Source organism: Nilaparvata lugens, chromosome 1, assembly GCF_014356525.2.
Source record: "Nilaparvata lugens isolate BPH chromosome 1, ASM1435652v1, whole genome shotgun sequence".
Lineage (NCBI taxonomy): Eukaryota > Metazoa > Arthropoda > Insecta > Hemiptera > Delphacidae > Nilaparvata > Nilaparvata lugens.
The window spans coordinates 37,212,826-37,233,624 of record NC_052504.1 but is presented as its reverse complement, the minus strand read 5'-3'; the positions used below and the strand labels follow the sequence as shown (position 1 = coordinate 37,233,624).

Sequence of the window (20,799 nt, the reverse complement as noted above, 5' to 3'; positions counted from 1 at the left end):
TTTTTAAAGTACATCATTATCATCTCTGTATGTACTAGTTCTTTTCCAAGAATACTTGGAAAAACAAAACCTCTACACTAGATCTCCAGTTTTGAAATTAAAATCTTCATTGAATCATATTATCACCAAAAACATGAAATTTCAAATCGATTAAAACTTTGCGAAAGGAATGAATTTGAGTGAAAAAGTCAAAATGGATTTGGAAAGCTATTATCATCATTCGGCTGAATTCCATTGATCAAACGCTTGTAGCTTCATTACAAAACGATGAAAGTGCACAGACACTTCTCGCTATTTTCGGAACTTGAAATGTGGATAAAAGGGTAACAATAATCAGCCTCTCCATTACCACTCGAATCGAGTGAATCTTTCACTTACGTATATGCGATTAACACTTTCACAAACCGTTTGAGTTTGGCGATGAAATTCAACTACGGAGAAAATCTCACGATTTTTTTTAGAATGATATTAGAGTGAAGAGCGAGTGAATCACAATCATGATTGGGAGAGTATCTTCGTGTTCTATATTGCGTTGGTATTGTGTATCGTGTTTGATACTCTACAACATGCTAGATTGGAGAAAATCTTATTGTATTCAAGAACATATTCACTCACAGCCAATACATCTATTCTGCTCATTTCACATTGCGGTGTTGACATTAAAATAATGTGACTGATTCTATGGAAGTTGTTCAATCTTTTGTGTTGTGACACTTTTAATCAAGGAATCATGAGTGAGAATAAATGATCTGTAAATAACTAGATTTATTACATACATATTCCCAAAAATATTATTGTGAAACTTTTTTCCGTTTTGCATTTTAGATTTGACAAATGAACAGTTCAAGACGTCTTAAACAAACTCTGTGAGTTGATGTGAAATTGTTGAGGAAGTTGTATCAATAAAGACGTACTCTTTAAACTGAGTGCTGTCTACTGTAACTGTTATTTCACTGCCAGTAGCACAAAAATCCAATGAAATTTAATCACCGTAGAATGTTGTCATATACACACAATATACACATATCTGACATCAATGAAATCACGTGAATTTTAATAATGGTTAAAATCAATTAGATTCCCGTGAAACTCTTGAACTCGAAAATTATAAAGAGAGGCTGGGATTTGTTAGTTTTTTAGGATGGCAGCCCTGATGTCTACTACTTTTGATTAGAGCCTCACGAAACAATGAAAGTATGTTATTACATAGATCTTCGTATCATCTACCCATAATATTTATTCACGCATCTTCCTTCTAGTAAGCTAAAGTGATTTGCAAGTGAAATTAACTGTCAACACAATTAAGAATTCCTTGTTCTTCGCTACATCATGTAGTAGAAATCATTATAGAAGGTGTTTGTATAATGTCAAAAATTGAGCAATTACCAGTGGTTGAAGATTATTTAATCGACTGTCAGAGGTGGACAAGGTTCATTGAGTTCATACACAGGTTTGAAAAGTTGTCAACTTTCACGCCAATCAACGTTTGACGGAGCGGGTGTGTGATTCGACCGTCGCGGAGCACTAGAACGACGCTACTGGGGATTTCGCGACAACGATATACAGCGTTGCGACGTCGACGCCGGTCATTCGCCAGCGTTTGCGCGCAGAGACGCTGACGGCGTCACTTTTCTCACCAGAAAGCGTCGCTGCTTCAAAAACCGCCTTTGTAGTCAGCACAACCATGATGGTCACAGGCGAAAGGCTCAGTGCACAATCATCCTTTAATCACAGACACCATCTAATCAGCCAGACAGTGCAACATCGATCATTTGAAACACATTTCAGGCTCTTTACCAAATATTTACAAACACTACTATCGAATTTAGGAATGTGAAAAATTAGGTGGCACAAACAAATCAGATATTAGTACTGATTGAAACTTGTCATTCTATTCTAGTAAAATGTAATTGGCCCATACTAGCTGGCATATTTTTTCCACATTCCATAAACTACGAGCCTAGTCGAATAATGACAGTGATTAACGATGCTTTTGTTTTGTGTAATTTATTCTAGAGCTAGAGCTTCTTCCCATGTCAGTGTGCCGACATGTTCCCGTTTATTTTTCTCCCGAATTCTCGGGTATTTTATTCCATTACAGTCAACAAACTGCTAGAGAGAAAAAGAGCATTCTTATCGTAGCTTTGACTTTTCTCAGTACGATTGAGTTTCTTTCAAAACCTGGCATTGCCATTGATGGATTTTTTGTAGTGTGTGGAACTTACTTATACATGACAAAACTTGAACTGACATCGTTATTGCTGTTTTTACAGTTTTCTATTCACAGTGCATGAACTACTTAGTTATTCACGGACTATTCACTCGGATTAGTCACACGGATTAGTCACATTATGACTATTCATAACCGACTGGGAATTACAAAATGTCATCATAGAAGTTTTAATTAACTGGATCAAGAAAATAAAAGAATACAATTTTTATTGGAATTTTGTTATCTATTTATTGGGTCTCATTCAACCTTGACCGGATTATTCTCCTTCATTAAGTGGCATCTCTAGGAAGGCTGTTCAAAAAGTGTAGTACTAGGTAAATTTAACTGATGAGATGGGGAACGGAATAAAAAAGCATGCTGGCTCACAAACATCGGTCTTCATAGCTCCACTCTCTCTCAATCGATGCGCTCTCTCACACATCAATCTTCTCTTTCTAGAGAAAGGAGCTAATTACTTCAGTAGCACCACTATCACAATTGACACGCGCACTCACTCTCACATCAGTCTTCTCTTCCTAGAAAAGTCCATTATTATTATTATTATACACTGCATTGTCTACTCATTCTGCAGCTGTTCTAACATGACTGATCTGCTTTTGAGTAGCCTGGCTATAGATGGTATTCTATTGCTTCAACAGTGTTATCAAAGAACACTTCATTTGACTGATTCTTATAAATCGACATACAAGTTCATTAATATATGAGTGCACTATCTATAATATATAAAAGCAAAATGGCACTCACTCACTAACTGACTTACTCACTCACTCACTCACTCGCAGAACTAAAAATCTACCAGACCAAAAACGTTCAAATTTGGTAGGTATGTTCAGTTGGCCCTTTAGAAGGGCACTAAAAAATCTTTTGACGATATTTTAACTCTAAGGGTGGTTTTTTAAGGGTTTAAAGTTCGTCTTTTAGCATGTATATTCTTCTTATTCCAATATATTAAAATTATAATTGAAATGTCCATACCATATGTTAATATAGAACTATAATCTAGAGAGAGTACCTCTTCGAAACAGTTGTTCTGGTGACTAAATTAAAAATTTTGTCAGATTGGCATTAAGTTGAGTTGACTTTGTTAGGTTGGCACCAAGTTGAAGATTGAAATGCATTTATCCAGGACCTCCTAAATACCAATTTATCCAGTACCTCCTAGATACCTATTTAGGAGGTCCTGATTTATTGCAGAAAAATTGATTGGGTACTGCTACTTCAATCAGAGCTGTTCCTGGGAATATTATATTACTACTAGCCATCAGGCTCGCTTCACTTGCCATATCCGTCTAGCCAGGGGGCTCCGCCCCCTGGACCCCCGACTGGATTGTCCAAGAATGAGATCAGCAGGCTCGCTTCGCTCGCCTGCATTTTTCATTTGAGCATTTTTATCATATGCTAGGATGATCCAGTCGGGGGTACAGACTAAATGTCTGGCTAAACGGATATGGCGAGCGAAGCGAGCCTGACGACTAGTATTATATAGATACAGTAAGTGCTGAAGGCTGTTAATGAAATGGTTCATGCATAGACAAATAAAAATCATGATTCTTCATTCTTGAGATTTAAATATATTTATTTTGATTCTAGATAGGAATTAATTTTTCCAGTAATAATATTGTTTGGAGTACAGGATCAAATATTTCAATGTATTTATGTATATTATCAGGGAAAATCACAAACAAAAAATGATTCCAATAATATAATAAATCAAATCAAATCAAATTGGTTTTTATTATCCATGATAACATGAAACAGCTGTTATATAGCTAAGGTGAACGTTATATTTTCGAGCTCAAAATTTAAGTTGTTTTATTCTTTATTTTGTGAATTTAACGTTTTTTTCATGTTTTTACAAAAGTTTTACTATCAATCTATCAAAATTTGAAATTGTTTGTTTTATTCTAATCTATACTCTCAGATTGTGACATAACCTATGTATAATATTTGCACAATTTGAAACTGAATTAGAAAATTGAAAAAGTTTTGGGCAATAACCTGTTTTTTCTTTCCTGATCATTATATTGTTTGTGCTAATCTAATAAATAAATAAATAATTAACAGGGCAAAACAATTCAAATCATACAACAACGCTAAATTTTATAACGCTACAATGATTCATGAATAAGCATAGTTTTATTCAGAAGCAGAGTACTTGTGACTGTATTAGCATGATTCAGAACTGGGCTAATATATGGTAGCAAATATTAAGAGAAGTACCCAATTCCGGATTCACCAAAACAAGTGAAGATCACCATGTACAACGGCCTGTAAACAACTGAACAATGGACAGTTGATAACTGTCTATTTTTCTATTTTATAAACAATCGAATTCATTTCTGGTCAATTATGAATTCAATAGAATCTACTGCGCAGGCGCCAGCAGGTGTCTAAACCCAAAAAAAGTTATGATTCATATAAGCATAATTTTATTCAGAAGCAAAGTATTTGTGATTCTGCACGATTCAGAAAACATTCCAAACAAGAAGATCATCAGTCGTTACAATATTGACCCTATTGGAAACCCCCCCCCCACCACACTACAATGACAAGGACGCAGTCTGCGCAATCACCCCCCCCCCCAACGTTTCCACTCCTGGACAATGACAATGTACAGTGTCATAGGCCTCTTTCACACGATAGGAGACGTGCAACTTGAACACTGAACAGTGTTCACGTTTTTTTGTCGAAGTACATTGAGTCAAATCGTGTCTTTCACATGGTGACTCCTATCCAGGAACCTCGTTTTGTCACGTCTTTTCCCCTCGAGGCAAGCAGAGGCAAGATCTAACAACTATGCCGTTTGTTCAAAGTATGACTCATCACTTTTTTCTCAAAGTCCAACTTCATTAAAAATATACATAGAAGATTTCTGATTTCGGATTTGGATTCAGCGACCCCAAATTCTTTAAAGCGTAAGTCCTGTTTTCGAAAATATCCGAAAACAAGGAAGTTATGGCTGTTTTTAATAAAGCTTTCTATTATCATATAATTTTATACGGTAAAAACGAACAGGTACTGTACTATACAGTAGGTATGTACTGTATCTATTATAATACAGCTTACACTGTATTCGTGTAGGAAATTTGGTAGGATATTTATCTTGATTTCTTAAAAATTAGTCTAAGACATATTATGTCTTAGACTAAAACGTGTAACAAATATCAGATCACTATTCAAGCTATCAAGCTTTTCATAAATTTATTTGTCTCCTCATGGCAGAAGGTTTACGTCCAACATTTTCTCTTGAACATTTCTGTGATTAAATTGTGATAGAACACATTATCGTATTGATCTTCTAAATCCAGTTACATGTACATTGATTTTCGTAAAATTGATTTTTTACCGTTCCTATGAATTCTAACAGGTTCAGCACAACTTCTTAAATAACATTATGTTTGATTCAACAGAATTCATAAGGACGACAAAACCTTGAACAACAAAAAAACACTTTCTGAGTAACTGGCTTTAACAAAGCATGGCTTTACGAAATACAGTACGATAATTTAGAATAGTTGGTACAATGGTTATGCTTTTCGCATTATGGCAACACTGAGGATTTAGATCAGCGACTAAAATCGACAAGCCATGATTATGTTAATCTTACTCATGATACAAAGTATCGAACTGCTTTGTACTATGATACATGGTTTTCATTCCATACTATCATTATTTATTAAAAATAAAACAAGATTCCGGTTTCAAAAGCATCAAAGTCGCCAGGCTGGTCTTAACTATTCATGACTTTTTCAGTATGCATTATCCACTCAGCAGTTCTAATACACAGACATCACTACTTGGAATGGCATGACATTTTCTATTCTTTCAATTCCCATTATCACCATAGATCGATTCAGATCAGCACAATGTTAACTGTATGTTCATAATAGATTTTTCTGATTGTTAAAAAGAAATAGTCAATAATTGCTGGGAATTTAAAGGGATTTAAATTGTTGGGATATTCAACGATTTGAACCTGATAAATTGGATTGTTGAATGACAATTGAAATTCAGTGAAGTTTACTGTACAACATTCCTCTTCCTTCTATTTTATTGGGTGATGAGTGGAGATGATTTATGATTTCATATTTAGATTTATCTTTTCATAGTTCAATATTTTTTGGAAAACTAGAGCTTTTAAAAATTGAAAATGTTTATGTTTAAACTTCTCAGGTGTTCAAAAACTTCTTGAAACCTTTGCCTGTCCCTTTGTGAGGCAGGAGTATTATTATCTTAGTATGTTTACTATATAATCATATGATAATGGAAAGCTATATCAAAAACAGCTATAACTCCCTTGTTTTCGGGTATTTTTGAAAATGGGACTTACTCTTTTCAGAATTTGAGGTCGCTGAATCCAAATCCGAAATCAGAAATCTTCTATCTATATTTTTAAGGAAGTTAGACTTTGAGAAAAAGTGATGAGTCATTGTCATACTTTGAGCAAACGTCAGCGTAGTTGTCAGATCTGTCGGCTTATTCATAAGATCCCCATGTGAAAGTACAGGAGAGCTGCAAAATATGAAATATGATCTTCTGTAATATGATATTCCAGGAGCGAGGTCTCTGCCATGTGAAACTGGCCTGTACATTAGTTTTTGCATTTCACCTTTCTTCCAATTGAATACTTGTACCCTATTACCACTTCAAAGAAAGTAAATGAAAAAAGTGAACAGAGAATTTGCTTATCTTGGAAATCTTGCAGTGTACTAAAAGTATTTTTTTATTGCAGAAATTTTCATTGAAGCATGAACTATTATTCATTCATATTATCGAATAACTTATTTTTTCTCGAGAATTTACGAATGATTGGTGGTTTTCTAATTACAGTATAAGAAAAAAACGTGTGAAACTTGATCTCTCCAAAACTAAATTTTTCCCGGGTGTTATCATTTGAAGTTTTTGGGTTGAATTTGTATTGCCATGCATGGCCGAACGTGGATAATAAAGAATTCGATGAGAGAAGAATGAACCATGTCTCCAAAATCGCTGTAAAAATAGAATATAGTACAGATTTCATGTGATATTGAAATGAAATGGGAATGAATAATAATATGGATGTCAAACTACTGTATAAGCATATAGAATAATATACCATATATGAATATAGTATATAACATGAAACACAATAGCGCAGACAAGAAGACGGGCAATAACTCATTGAACAAAAACAATCAATTGTTTCGATGACCGAAAACCAGTTTTCCAGTTCACCGGTTGTGTGTGAGTGTGTTTACTCACAATTATAGCAGTTTGGGACTGTGTTAGTGAGTTCGACCACACTTTTTCGAAAGGCTAGTATGGAATTGAAGCTTTCTCGATTGAGAGTACTTTGCAGGTACTTCGTTCTAGCATGTTTCGGACGCTATTTTCCAACCGATAATCATGAAAATTGTACCAAATTGTTCAGAAAGATTTGAACATCTCACGCCGTACCGCCAAATTCCAATTTTCCAACTATAAAATGACTTTAAAATTCGATGAACTTGGAGAAAATTTGGCAAAGTTTGACGTTTAATAGAAGAAAATTGATAAGTGATTTTTTAGTACAGCCCGAGATGTCCAAATCTTTCTGAACAATTTGGTACCATTTTCATGATTATCGGTTGGAAAATAGCGTCCGAAACACACTAGAACGAAGTGTTTGTTTCAGCCCTTTTTCCGAATTATAACATTGCTCTTAAGAGGAATGATCAGCCTTTATTGAGACATATTGAAAAAAACTAGTCATTCCTATTCACAATGCAGATCATAGGAATCCAATAAAGACTGATAATTCTTCAAAGCATGTAATAGTTTCTGTAGCATCAGTGACAATATTAATTTGATAAGATTTCAAGGAACTCATTTTATACAAGAAATCATGAACAAGGATGAAATGTCTGGAATAGTATTCGAAAAGAAACTTCACCCAAAAAGCCTTTCAGGAAAATGAAGTCCAGCTGTCAAGATGCAGGAATACCACGGGAACAGTACAATTTCAACCTGAGCCACAAATGGTGACCACGTGCTCTCCTGAAATTTAAAAATTGTAGATTTCTGTTATTTGTTGCAACACGTGCTCTGAACATATTGTATTGTAAGAATATGAATGCTGGAAGAGCTAGAATAATAAAAAGAACCGTTTCTCGACACTATTGAGAATGCATTTGAATAGCCTACCTAGCCAGATGAAAGGGGTCATTATTCTTTTCAAAATAGTTTGAAACAAAATCATTCTGTCATAGAAACTTGCTAACAGTATATGATAACAGTAACGTCAGTCACAGACACGTTTACAATAGAAACCACATGGCCCACTGTGTTTTGTGTCAACCCTTGTATATATCTATAGCATAAGTTGATGGCAGGTAAATGAAGATTGTGTATAGCAATATAGATATATAGTTAGGAGAGAAGTAAATATAGATATGTAGTTTTACAATGTAACCACGTGATTAGCATATGCTACAATTTTACCACGTGGTCAGCATATGAATATTATTGAAGCAATTATTTGATGATCAGTTATTTGAATGGTGATCACATAAAACGATAAACATGATATATGAGTAAATGTATTTATAAATTAGGTCATGAAGTAGATTAGGCTATATGTATAAAGTATTCAACAAATATAATGTTGTACAATAAATTATAATTTGATAATTATTATAAGCTAATTAAGTTAGTTGAATCCGAATTCATAGGCTAAGGACAAATTTATAAATAGAATAAACTAGGTATATTTGATAGAAACGTGTTCAATGGTATTTTCAAATTAAAGTGTGGTTAAAATAATAGTTACGGAGAAGATCTTAGCATAGATTGAAAATTGGGAGCTGTTTAATGTGGTGATTCGTTTTCCTTCTGGTGTGTCTGGTTTGTGGCTTTGAGACGTACGGTGTTAAATAAATAATTAGAAACTTTTCATATTTCAACTCGCTGTAAATATACTTGATTACTTGCCGAAAAGTTCAATTATTATTTCTCTGTTTGATTTCGTATTCTCGGACAATGGTGTGTGTGAAATGTAGTCAGCCTACAAACCCTCAAGAGACAGTGAAGTGTGTCGTGTGTAGTTGCGAGTTTCATCCAGCATGCTGTCGAGTGCGCACTGCGGCTAAGCTGAACGCCATGAATGCTAGCGGTGTAGCATGGAGATGCGAAAATTGCCCTGCTGAGACCAACGACGGTGATGACGCAAGTATTATCGGTATATTAAAATCTATCCAAAAACAAATAGATGATAATAAGAAGGAGACAGCAGACAATTTCACTAACCTTCAAGCAACCTTGTCCTCAATTAATTCTACATTGGCTGGTCTTCAACTAAAAATAGCCACTGTTGAACAAGACAATAAGAACTTGAAAATGAGTAATCAAAAACTGGAACAGGCAAATGCACATTTAACTAATCAACTGAAAGACCTAGAGTGGAAGACCATGGAGCTTGAACGTTATACAAGGAGATGGAATATAGAAATTCGCGGAATTCCAACAACAGTCGGTGAAAATGTCTACCTGGTAGTGAATGCTGTCGCGAAAGCACTCGATTTAAAACATCACAAACATGAAGATATATCCATTTCACATCGTCTGCCTGGACCTCGGAACAGCAAATGGCCGCCTGCAATATTGGTTAAATTCGTTCGCCGTGAGACAAGACTAGAGTGGCTAGCGGCCGCCAGGGTGAGGCGAATCGTGGCGACGGACGTGCAGCCTACATTTGGGGCGACCCCTGTCTTGGTTAACGAGCACCTCATCAAGTACGACAAAGATCTACTGAGCCGAGCAAAGAGTAGCGTCAGGACGGGAGAACTGTCGCATGCCTGGGTCAGGGAGGGAAAAATCTTTGTGAGGAAGACGGCGGACTCGAGAGCGCGCAGAATTTTCTACTGGCCGACAGACGAGACACCGGTGACCGATGCACCTCCGCACCCGCACCCCGCCGCGCCGGCAGCGAGCCTGATACCCGCGACCGCCACTAAACAGCCAGAGCCACCGCTACATTGAACATCAAGTTTGTTGCCTTGGTGATAAGGTAACTCAGTCTCTTGATGAACTCACGATAATGGAAAAACCGAATTTATTTTGCAAATTATCCTTTTTTATAATTCTTTTTCCTCGTTATAAAATCGATGATGTAAGTGATGGTTTCAACTTATAAATAAATGGAACACTCGCCTTCTTTTCTCTTTATCTATACGATAATGTTTGATATACATATATTACATCGTAAATTTAATATTTGAAAATGAATCTTTCTTTATCAAACATAAAGCCATTATTACTGTCTCTATAGTACTATGCTTTATTACTATGTATTTATGGAACGTACATTTATCAATAGGTTCAGTTATGAAATTCTTCAGCTTTGCAAGAAATACAAAGATAAGAACATGATAAGAACTCATTTTCCTTCTGTCTATGTTCTTTAATTTGTTTAAAGAAAAAAAACTAATCTCGCTCAGAATGAGATAGAAAAATCAGAAGTTCTATCAGTATAGTTCTTGTACACCTACATTTAGATTTCATGTTTCTGATACATACCAGGAAGAAATATTCTACTACACTTTTTAAATCCACATAATTTTATTGTGTATTAAAACAAAGAGAGGATTTTGACTTCAAGCTTCTGAAAAGATCAAGATTATCTCAAAACTACATTTATATGCGAATATTTATATGCTGTTTCATTTCTCCCTTTGAATGAGCATGATAATTTGCTAGAATGGTGTAGAATAGAATCTTCTTGCCATTCATATTGATAATCTCTATCTTAATGATTGCTATCTCTATTCCATCACTGCTTATCACTGTAAACTGAGAGAATAAATAACTTTCCTTTTTCATATTCCTTAATGATCTACTTTGAAATTTCTATGGTATTGTTGTGTATCTCTGATTAAGTAAGTTATAGGATCGTTTATTTAAAGATAAAAATAATGCTAACTTAGTGAATTTTTGTCTATAAGGTGCATGATCTGTATCAGCTTCAGCTGACTTCATAAAGTAGACTATGTATAATCAATATTCTAAGGCAAAGTAGTACAGTAATGCATTTTATTCATCTTTGCATTTTTTTTCCTTATATGAAGATGCATTTACATCGTGTAATCTTCCGATTAACCTAATGTTTTTTTGTTGTTGTTTTTTTGTCTTATTTTTCGTTCTCTCTCACAACATAAATATATCCTCTCATTATCACTATTATATTTATCTTTCCTTGCAATCTGAGGCTATATTCATGAAATCTTGAGTGGACCAATATTATCTCTCCATATAATCTTCGATTTGAATATCCTTACTCTGTATTTTTCTTTTTTCCCAGTTGCTAGTTGCTTTACTATTTTAATTTCTCGTCTTGGTATTCTACATATCTGCCCGTAGTTCAGGTGTGCGGTTGTTGTTTCTCTTATCTTCTGGTTATTATTTCTAGTTTTTTTTTTGTTTATTTCTACTCTCTCCCTTATCTCTACTGGACAGGCTGGCTTGGTCAATCTAAATTAGAGTACTGGCTGAAGAAGCATTGCAAAACTTGAATGTTTTTAGAAGTATTGAATGTGTAGAATGGGATAGTATATCTGATGTTAGGGATTCATTTGTGGATAGTTTGAGAATATTGCACACGAATATCAGAAGTTATCGGAAGAATTTTGATGAGTTTTTGGTCGTGTTGGAGGATTGTAGAGTCAAGTTTGATATTATTGTCCTGACAGAGACTTGGTTCGGCGATGATGGTTGTCTAACTCATCTGCAGGGCTACACTTCTTTCAGTAGCACGTCCAGAAGGAACCAAAACGACGGTGTGATCTGCTATGTAAATAATAATTTTAACGTATCTTCCATTGAAGTCCGGTTACATGGTGCCACTGGTCTGAATCTCCTTCTAAGTAGAGGAAATGTTAGGTTCTGTGTCTTGGCATTGTATCGCAGCCCATCTACCGACGCGGATATGCGAGTATTTATTGATGAATTGCAAGTTTTTTGCAATAATCGATCCAAAGACCATATTAACTGGATTGTGGGGGATCTAAACTGTTGTATTTTGGAGGAGAACAGAACGTTTCTAGGAGAACAGTATATGAACACTTTGTACGGTGCAGGTTATGTGTCTTGCATTGACAAACCTACACGTGTCACTTCTAATTCCAGTAGTTGTATAGATCACTTTTTTGTTGATTCAAGGAGTGTTGATGGTTTTCGGGCGGGTGTTATTAAGACCAATGTAACTGATCACTATATGACCATGGTTGAGTGGGGAAGGGTGGCTCAACATTTCTCCAGTAATTCTCAAAGGGACCCTATAAAAAGAGTTGATAAGATCCGACTAATGAATTCAATCAGGGAGCATGACTGGAATGCGGTCACTAGAATTGAACCTGTTTGTGAATCTGCTCATATCTTTGTTAGCCAAATGAAGGAATTGATTGAGGCATCATCTATAACATCTAGCTACAGACACAGAAACGTAAAGATCAAGCCTTGGATCAGTCAGGGACTTATAAACTCTATCAGACATAGAGACAAATTAAGTAAAAGAGTTAAGCTGCAGCCTTTCAATTTAGCACTTCTTAATGAGTTCAAAAGATACCGGAATTATTTATCCACAACTATCAAGTTAGCCAAAGAAACCTACTACAAAAATAAAATTTTACAATCTCATGGTAAGCCAAAGTTGCTGTGGCAACATATTAATGAATTATCTGCTTCTAAACGTTGCAAAGGAAACCTACAGGTTGATTCATTTCTTAGCAATAATAATAATAATAATAATAATAATAATAATAATAATAATAATGATAATAATAATAATAATAATAATAATAATAATAATAATATTCATGATTCTTGTAAGGCTGTAGCTAATCATTTAAACAAATACTATTGTGAATTGGGTGCTGGTTTGGCGAGGCAGTTTCCTGTTGTGTATGGTGGAGTGGATGATTGGGATTATAGGGCCAGAACAAATTTTCGTTTGGAGACTATCACTGAGCAGGATCTGGTGAACTGCATTAGTGAGCTGAGAGGAGGGTCAGCACCTGGGTGTGATGGCATCACTGCAGATATGATCAAGGACTCCTTGGAGTATTTGAAGGTCCCTCTCCTACATATTATCAACTCAAGCATATTGCAGGGGGTCTTTCCTCATGCCTTCAAGCTCGCCAAGGTTGTGCCCATCCATAAGGGGGGTAATAGGGGTGAGTGCAGTAGTTACAGGCCTATTTCTCTATTGAGTATTATCTCAAAGATCCTGGAGAGATGTGTGAGACTTCAACTTTGTAACTACCTTCAACAGAACGGATTGCTTATTGATAATCAGTTTGGGTTCAGGAGTGATCTCACCATGGATGACGCACTGTTTAGCCTCACAGACCAGGTTCACCGGTTAACTGATCGTAGTAAAAGGGCTCTATTAGTTTTTATTGATCTTGCCAAAGCCTTTGATTCCTTGGATAGGAGCATCCTCCTGAACAAGCTTGAGTGTATTGGGGTTAATGGAAATGCCTTGAGCTGGTTCAGGAGTTACCTCTCTGATAGATTTCAAACGGTGTCGGTGAATGGAGTTGAGAGCGATGTCAGATGCATAGATTACGGAGTAATTCAAGGCAGCACTCTGGGACCTCTCCTCTTCCTGATCTATCAGAATAATCTCGGAAGAGTAAACCTCCAGAATGGACAGATGTTCTTGTATGCTGATGACACTGCCCTACTGTTTGAGGGACCTACATGGGCGGATGTCTACAGTGTGGCTGCCCAGGGGCTTAAGAAAGTCAAGCAATGGTTTGACCACAATAAGTTGTCTGTGAATGTTGGTAAAACTAAATACATGGAGCTAGCCCTGCGGACTCAAGGTGATGTTCATGGCAGGGTGCTGCACTTGCATTGCAATACATGTGCTGTTGCGGAGGGCTGCCAGTGTCCAGTTGTTGAGCTGGTCGACAAATACAAGTATTTGGGTGTTGTTTTTGATAGCCGGCTCTCCTGGTCGGCTCACACTGCATACATCAATGGTAGGCTGAGGAAGTTTATTTATGTGTTCTCTGTGTTGTCCAGAATCCTCAACCATGGACAGTTGAAAATGGTATATTATGCATTTGTACAATGCATCCTTCAATTTGGCATTATAGTCTGGGGAGGTTCCACAAATGCATCAGTAAAGTGTTTGGAAATAACCCAGAAGGCCATTATCAAGGCAGCTCTTTGTGTTCCGATCCGTTACCCCACAGAAGCGTTGTTCAATTCATTTAAAGTGCTGGACCTGAGACAACTTTTTATCAAGAACCTGCTTTTGTTTGGTTTTAAAAGAAATTTCAATATGTTGCAACCTGTGAACCATGTTTATCCAACTAGATATAGAATTAATGTCGGCATAACTGTCCCCCCTATCAATAGATCTGCATCAGCATCCAACCCTCACCACCTTATCCATATTATCTACCAGAATATCCCAACAGATTTGCGTACAGTTTTACCAAGCACAAATATCTACAAAAGAATGCTTACCTCATGGCTAATTCAAACTGGTAGAGAATCTTCTAAAAATATGTTAAGGTCAGCCCACACCACTTATATTTAAAAATACATTTCATAGTTTCTCCTCCCTTCTGATATATTATCTTCAATGATCACTAATCTTATTTTTATTCTTTGTATTCTCAGTTCTATAATATTATATCTTCTCTTCAGATTTTAGATCCTATTCTACATTAATTTCCTCATTATCCTTATATTCTTATCTCTCTCTCTTCTCTCTCTCTCTCTCTCTCTCTCTCTCTCTCTCTCTCTCTCTCTCTCTCTCTCTCTCTCTCTCTCTCTCTATCTATCTATGTATGTACGGTATGCATTTGTATGTGTAGGTCTATACATGCATCTGTGAACATATATGTGTATGTTTATTTTTCTTCTTAAAAATAATAATAAACTATTAGACGGTGCAGTACTTGATCAAAATCCAATGCAACTCGGTCCCCGCGCACAGGCACAGCCCATGCGGGGACCTTCCTCCTATTCAACAGTTATTTGTGTTAACAGCAATAATAGTTATCAATGTTTATTAATTTAACAGTCACAGTTTTTGTTAATCATGGTCATGTATTTTTAGAAATTTTATTTTATATACATTATAATATCAACATAGGCTACTAGGCTCATAGTCATGTTATAATTCTGTGTATATCTTGAGTTTTATTGCTGCTATAACATGTATTGTGTATTTATTTCTAATCATTACTATATTTTTGATCAATTTTTTATAAATTCATATAAATTTAAAGTTCAATAATAAATTCATAATTAACCTTTGTTTTGCCTTTCACTTCGTACATTCCCTTACACACGACCCTGATCTATCTCTTTTTATCTTTTTCTTCTATACTATTATTAGTTCAGTGAGTGAAGTTACAGTAAAGTAATTATTTTATCAATTCATAGTAATTGATTGGCGCCGGGCAAAATACCGTATAGAGTGAGGGAGTTCGAAACCCACTCTAAACAAAGACCGACAGAGGAAAGAGTTCAAACCTTTTACTCACGGCTAAAAATTGTCCAGATCAAGTCATCGTTTCCTCATCTTCAAATCGTTGATTATTTCTTCACTTCATGCAACGTGTTTGTAAAATAAATCGGATACCATACTCATTCATGTAGTACAGTAGTTTTAATTTGTTGTTCATGCTGTGTGTATTTTTCAATCTGGGATCTGAGAAGAATATTGGATACTGGATAATCTGGCATACTTTTAAACTTTGAAATGTGAAATTTCATAGAAACTTATACTTAATTGGATTCAATATGCTTACTTTGTCAGTGCAGTGTGGAAAATATCTGGAGAGGCTTCTCAATCTGAACCAGATCAACAACCCAAACAGTCAGTTTGTAGCAAATTGAGGTAGATGGGGATTCAAGTTTAAGGAAATTACCAGAGCCAATATCGAAGATTCCAGTTGTAGTTCTATCAAGTTACAGTAAGTTGTGAGGTATTATCACCTGAAACTATAAGAGAAGCTGAATAGCATCTCAAGGGAATCAATCTGAGTTTTAAGCGAATGATAACCTATAGCCTGCTTGAACTAGAACTCTGTGATATGAATTGACTAGATCTCTAGTCAATCATAGCCAACGATTCATCATCGAATTAATAATTTGCCAGAGTAATTTTACTCTACTATAGTTTGACCTCCTTGCACTCGAGTAAGAGTTCATTGCATAATACAATAGAGAGGATAACCCAGAAAATGATAGATTCTTTGGTGATCATGTTTAGAAAATAAGTGACATTTCACCATGGTATCCTTTAGGCCAGTTTCACACGGCAGAGTCCTCGCTCCTGGAAGATCATATTACTGAAGATCATATTTCTTATTTTGCAGCTCTCCTGTGCTTTCACATGGGGATCTTACGAATAAGCCGACAGATCTGACAACTACGCCGACGTTTGCTCAAAGTATGACAATGACTCATCACTTTTTCTCAAAGTCTAACTTCCTTAAAAATATAGATAGAAGATTTCTGATTTCGGATTTGGATTCAGCGACCTCAAATTCTTAAAAGAGTAAGTCCCATTTTCAAAAATACCCGAAAACAAGGGAGTTATAGCTGTTTTTGATATAGCTTTCCATTATCATATGATTATATAGTAAATGTACTAAGATAATAATACTCCTGCCTCACAAAGGGACAGGCAAAGGTTTCAAGAAGTTTTTGAACACCTGAGAAGTTTAAACATAAACATTTTCAATTTTCAAAAGTTCTAGTTTTCCAAAAAATATTGAACTATGAAAAGATAAATCCAAATATGAAATCATAAATCATCTCCACTCATCACCCAATAAAATAGAAGGAAGAGGAATGTTGTACAGTAAACTTCACTGAATTTCAATTGTCATTCAACAATCCAATTTATCAGGTTCAAATCGTTGAATATCCCAACAATTTAAATCCCTTTAAACTCCCAGCAATTATTGACTATTTATTTTTAACAATCAGAAAAATCTATTATGAACATACAGTTAACATTGTGCTGATCTGAATCGATCTATGGTGATAATAGGAATTGAAAGAATAGAAAATGTCATGCCATTCCAAGTAGTGATGTCTGTGTATTAGAACTGCTGAGTGGATAATGCATACTGAAAAAGTCATGAATAGTTAAGACCAGCCTGGCGACTTTGATGCTTTTGAAACCAGAATCTTGTTTTATTTTTAATAAATAATGATAGTACGGAATGAAAACCATGTATCACAGTACAAAGCAGTTCGATACTTTGTATCATGAGTAAGATTAACATAATCATGGCTTGTCGATTTTAGTCGCTGAGCTAAATCCTCAGTGTTGCCATAATGCGAAAAGCATAACCATTGTACCAACTATTCTAAATTATCGTACTGTATTTCGTAAAGCCATGCTTTGTTAAAGCCAGTTACTCAGAAAGTGTTTTTTTGTTGTTCAAGGTTTTGTAGTCCTTATGAATTCTGTTGAATCAAACATAATGTTATTTAAGAAGTTGTGCTGAACCTGTTAGAATTCATAGGAACGGTAAAAAATCAATTTTACGAAAATCAATGTACATGTAACTGGATTTAGAAGATCAATACGATAATGTGTTCTATCACAATTTAATCACAGAAATGTTCAAGTTAAAACGTTGGACGTAAACCTTCTGCCATGAGGAGGCAAATAAATTTATGAAAAGCTTGATAGCTTGAATAGTGATCTGATATTTGTTACACGTTTTTAGTCTAAGACATAATATGTCTTGACTAATTTTTAAGAAATCAAGATAAATATCCTACCAAATTTCCTACACGAATACAGTGTAAGTTGTATTATAATAGCTACAGTACATACGTACTGTATAGTACAGTACCTGTTCGTTTTTACCGTATAATTATATGATAATAGAAAGCTTTATTAAAAACAGCCATAACTTCCTTGTTTTCGGATATTTTCGAAAACGGGACTTACGTTTATAAGAATTTGGGGTCGCTGAATCCAAATCCGAAATCAGAATCTTTCTATCTTCATTTTCAAGAAAGATAGTTTTTGAGAAAAAGTGGTGACCGGAGAGACGTAGAATCACCATGTGAAAGCGACGATATGTCCGCTAGTATCTCGATCCAAACGGGTTTCTGCTTGCCTCGAGGGGAAAAGACGTGACAAAACGAGGTTCCTGGCTAGGGGTCACCATGTGAAAGACACGATTTGACTCAATGTACTTCAACAAAAAAACGTGAACACTGTTCAGTGTTCAAGTTGCACGTCTCCTATCGTGTGAAAGTAGCCTACGGTCCTCGATCCTTGAATCATCAGAATCCAATTTCCAACTGCTGTGTTAGCTGGTTTTCTTAACATCACCTGATCTCGTAATCCAGGCATAAGGCTAGTAGCATAATATTGGAAGGCGACCCGAATCTACTGCATGAGTCATATATGATCATAATATTATTATTGACCGAGCAAAGTGAGGTATAAGATTCAAGTTGACGGTTTGGCATTTATCTTAATTTCTAACTTTTTAAATGTTTAAATGTTTAAATGTTCAAATGTTTAAATGTTTAAATGTTTAAATGTTTAAATGTTCAAATGTTTTAAATGTTTAAATGTTTAAATGTTTAAATGTTCAAATGTTTTAAATGTTTAAATGTTTAAATGTTTAAATGTTTAAATGTTTAAATGTTTAAATGTTAATGTTTAAATGTTAATGTTAAATGTTTAAATGTTAAATGTTTAAATGTTTAAATGTTTAAATGTTTAATGTTTAAATGTTTAAATGTTAAATGTTTAAATGTTTAAATTTTAAATGTTAAATGTTTAAATGTTTAAATGTTTAAATGTTTAAATGTTTAAATGTTTAAATGTTAAATGTTTAATGTTCAAATGTTTTAAATGTTTAAATGTTTAAATGTTTAAATGTTTAAATGTTAATGTTTAAATGTTCAAATGTTTTAAATGTTAAATGTTTAATGTTTAAATGTTGTGGATTCGCAAGAGCCTCTGGACGCTTAACACCTGTAATTTGGATAAAAAATCAGCCGGCAGAGCTGCCTACACCCGTCCAGAATATCCTACAATTCCACAAGAAATAATATTTCCGCCGTACTCTGATATAAACCGCCTGAGAATCAGGTGTGATAGCCTACCAATATCTCCAGGCAATTCAAACCCGAGCACAGCGAATGTAATTTATTTCTTATGAATAACAAGTAAATTCAATATTGATATTCCAATACCTGAAATAATTCCTACAGAGGAAAACCAATATGGTAATTATAGACCGAACTGAGCAGGATCTAATTAGAGAAATTACTGAAACTGGTTAACAATTATGCAAATTTATTGATGAATTATAATCGTTAAGAATCAAATAATAATAATTAATTAAATAATTGACAAATTGGAATAATAGAGTTTTCAAAATTTGGTAATAAATGTTCTTGATATGAGATAATAAAATGAATGTTCTTGGTAATATAGTGCAATTAGGATTTTAATAGGGGTTACACGGTATTATAGGAGGATATAGTCCTGCACTCTTTCACAATAATTAATTGATAGAAAATTGTAGCTTTCTCAATTCACTGATTGGATAGAATAAGTATTTTTCGCTCACCAACTCGATCGTGGGGCCCCAATTCACTTAATAATTTTATTTCACTTGAAGATCTGGCGTGGAATGGCGTCACCCAGGATTTAGTTTCACAATTCTTCCTCAGGAATAAGCTTATACAAATTGAACTTGCCTTCCAATTTAATTTAAGAGCACAAGACTACAGAGGAGCTACACATTTAACACACTGGATATATTACATTTAACAAGAAGAGAAACCATTTAAACATTAATTTTAATAGGACAAATTAAACGGGTCCTGATAATTCGATTCTCAGAAGGCAAGTGTCTCTTCTTCCCAAAAAGCGGAAATCACCTGGTCTTCTTCTGAGAAGAAGAACCACGTGATTTGGGCAAGAACCAATCCTGTGCCTAATAAGGAAAAGTCCACCAATGGGAATTTTTCCACGCGGTTTTAATATTTAAATTAGACACAGAGGTTCGAAAAACACAGAAAATGACAAAAAATTACGTTAAACGGGAAGACTATAAAATTAAAGCAGATAAACAGAAAATAAACAGGGGTTGCAGAAATGAACAAGCTTGAGTTAGTTTTAAAATGAAAACAGACAATATAGAGATATCACAGTAGCACAGTAGCCGGCAGTATCAACAGCTGACAGATAAGGCTTGTCATCAATTTTGGCGCAATTCACTCTAACCTAATTATTGAAAATAAGGTAGTAAGTAAACATTGGTAGGCAGTTGACGAATGACTCTGACAATAAATTGGTAAATTATACGAAATAATACTGTAAGAATTTAATAAAACTATAATTAAATGAGTTTTACATAATTTGACGTGAGTACATTTGATTTATGCCTCAATTATACATTAATTTTAGAAAATATGCTGGCATAGGCTTTGTATCCTGACATAAAGCCCCCAAATTAGAAAGGTTTTAGGCCATTAAAGGCTTTCTAATTTCAATCAAGAAGGGTACAATGACATATGCTAACTTAAAACTACGACTT

At 34.9% G+C, this 20,799-nt stretch overlaps 1 protein-coding gene across 2 annotated transcripts in view; it reads right to left on the bottom strand.

The window, feature by feature from the left end:
• LOC111050641 (probable G-protein coupled receptor No18) overlaps positions 1-1,642 on the bottom strand; it is a 251,319-nt gene extending 249,677 nt beyond the window's left edge. For both annotated transcript variants that reach the window (XM_039420825.1, XM_039420830.1), the window contains exon 1: positions 1,387-1,642. The gene's annotated coding sequence lies outside the window, so the exon portion shown is untranslated. The remainder of the gene's footprint in view (positions 1-1,386) is intronic.
• Positions 1,643-20,799: the final 19,157 nt, after the last annotated feature.